This window comes from Schistocerca cancellata, chromosome 4 (genome assembly GCF_023864275.1).
Source record: "Schistocerca cancellata isolate TAMUIC-IGC-003103 chromosome 4, iqSchCanc2.1, whole genome shotgun sequence".
NCBI lineage: Eukaryota > Metazoa > Arthropoda > Insecta > Orthoptera > Acrididae > Schistocerca > Schistocerca cancellata.
This window is the reverse complement of record NC_064629.1, coordinates 855972842-855974843: the sequence shown is the minus strand read 5'-3', so window position 1 is coordinate 855974843 and position 2002 is coordinate 855972842. Positions and strand designations below refer to the sequence as shown.

The 2002-nt window shown below is 46.7% G+C and overlaps 3 non-coding genes across 3 annotated transcripts; 1 reads left to right on the top strand and 2 right to left on the bottom strand.

Moving 5' to 3' along the window:
• Positions 1–919: 919 nt before the first annotated feature.
• Trnas-cga (transfer RNA serine (anticodon CGA)) lies at positions 920–994 on the bottom strand. Its single transcript has one exon. It is a non-coding gene; the product is annotated as a tRNA-Ser (tRNA).
• Positions 995–1220: 226 nt separating this feature from the next.
• Positions 1221–1295, bottom strand: Trnas-cga (transfer RNA serine (anticodon CGA)). The gene has a single exon. It is a non-coding gene; the product is annotated as a tRNA-Ser (tRNA).
• Positions 1296–1559: 264 nt separating this feature from the next.
• On the top strand, positions 1560–1634 carry Trnas-cga (transfer RNA serine (anticodon CGA)). Its single transcript has one exon. It is a non-coding gene; the product is annotated as a tRNA-Ser (tRNA).
• Positions 1635–2002: the final 368 nt, after the last annotated feature.

Here is a 2002-nt window from a genome sequence, read left to right as displayed (position 1 = left end):
GTAGTCAGACCAGCCAATCCTGTAACGAGTTAAACCATAATCTGACGCATGATGCGACGCTCTCATGAGTGCAAAAATTAGGATAATTAAAGAATAAGGTAATGACGTTGTGCAGAGTAGGTTCATTGCTAGAAGAACTAACATTGTCGACGGTAAGAGGAGTAACGTAAAGTGACAGCTCCTACGTCGTGTAGAATTTTGGAGTCTGAAGTAGTTATAGAGCTAGACGAATTGAGTGTGGGCTCTAGCAAAGCGCGTAAGTGTGTGAACAGCAATAGACATGATTTAAGCAGAGTAGCATCTACCCCTCTGCATGATAATGGATGTTGTTTAGTGGCCGTCGAGCCGGGGCCAGATGTGCATGTGCCACTGATATTTGCGTCGTGCAGAGAGAAACTAAAGACCGTGGTGTTACTGTAGATATTGCGGAGAATTCACAGTAAGACGCTGAAGTAGCTGGTTGTGTTGCAGATGTTGTGGAAGAAACGGTAGATACTCAAATAGAAGTACGGGAGAAAAATCAGGAAACACCGCGAGAAATGTGTGATTGAACGTGATCAAAAGTATACGGGCACCCCCAAAAATATACGTTTATCGTATTATGTGCTTTGTGCTGTCAGGGACTCCACATCAGTGACCTCAGTTGTCGTTAGACATCGTGAGAGAGCAGAATGGGGCGCACCGCGGAACTCACGGACTTCGAACATGGTCAGGTGACTGGGTGTCACTTGTGTTATACGTCTGTACGCGTGATTTCAACACTCCTAAATATCCTTAGGTCCACTTATAACACTCCTGTCTGCTACTACTGTACCATAACCTCAATGCTAGAAACAGGTTGTGACATAAAACTATTTTGTAAAAGCAACTATGGCACAAAGCAACAGAGCAGTGAAACTTCCTGGCAGATTAAAACTGTGTGCCCGACCGAGACTCGAACTCGGGACCTTTGCCTTTCGCGGGCAAGCGCTCTACCAACTGAGCTACCGAAGCACGACTCACGTCCGGTACTCACAGCTTTACTTCTGCCAGTACCTCGTCTCCTACCTTCCAAACTTTACAGAAGCTCTCCTGCGAAACCTGCAGAACTAGCACTCCTGAAAGAAAGGATATTGCGGAGACATGGCTTAGCCACAGCCTGGGGGATGTTTCCAGAATGAGATTTTCACTCTGCAGCGGAGTGTGCGCTGATATGAAACTTCCTGGCAGATTAAAACTGTGTGCCCGACCGAGACTCGAACTCGGGACCTTTGCCTTTCGCGGGCAAGCGCTCTACCAACTGAGCTACCGAAGCACGACTCACGTCCGGTACTCACAGCTTTACTTCTGCCAGTACCTCGTCTCCTACCTTCCAAACTTTACAGAAGCTCTCCTGCGAACCTTGCAGAACTAGCACTCCTGAAAGAAAGGATATTGCGGAGACATGGCTTAGCCACAGCCTGGGGGATGTTTCCAGAAGTGCTAGTTCTGCAAGGTTCGCAGGAGAGCTTCTGTAAAGTTTGGAAGGTAGGAGACGAGGTACTGGCAGAAGTAAAGCTGTGAGTACCAGACGTGAGTCGTGCTTCGGTAGCTCAGTTGGTAGAGCGCTTGCCCGCGAAAGGCAAAGGTCCCGAGTTCGAGTCTCGGTCGGGCACACAGTTTTAATCTGCCAGGAAGTTTCATATCAGCGCACACTCCGCTGCAGAGTGAAAATCTCATTCTGGCAACAGAGCAGTGTTACCCTCTGAGAGGAATTTTGTTATGTTGACCGTGTTGTTCCTAACGGAGGTGACTTATCGGAAATGAAAGTCAGAATTACGTAAATATTTGAATAGTAACAAACAAAATTTTGCCTAGCTATACTGTTTATAGATTAAGGGAAACGGTCGCCAGCCTAATTAGGTAAGAGAAAGATTACCGTTCTCGTTTAAGAAAGTAGGTATAACTATAACGGACAAACACAACCTAGACTTAGCCACACGCGAGTGCAACGAACTCTGACACACATATGTTTTAAGATTGG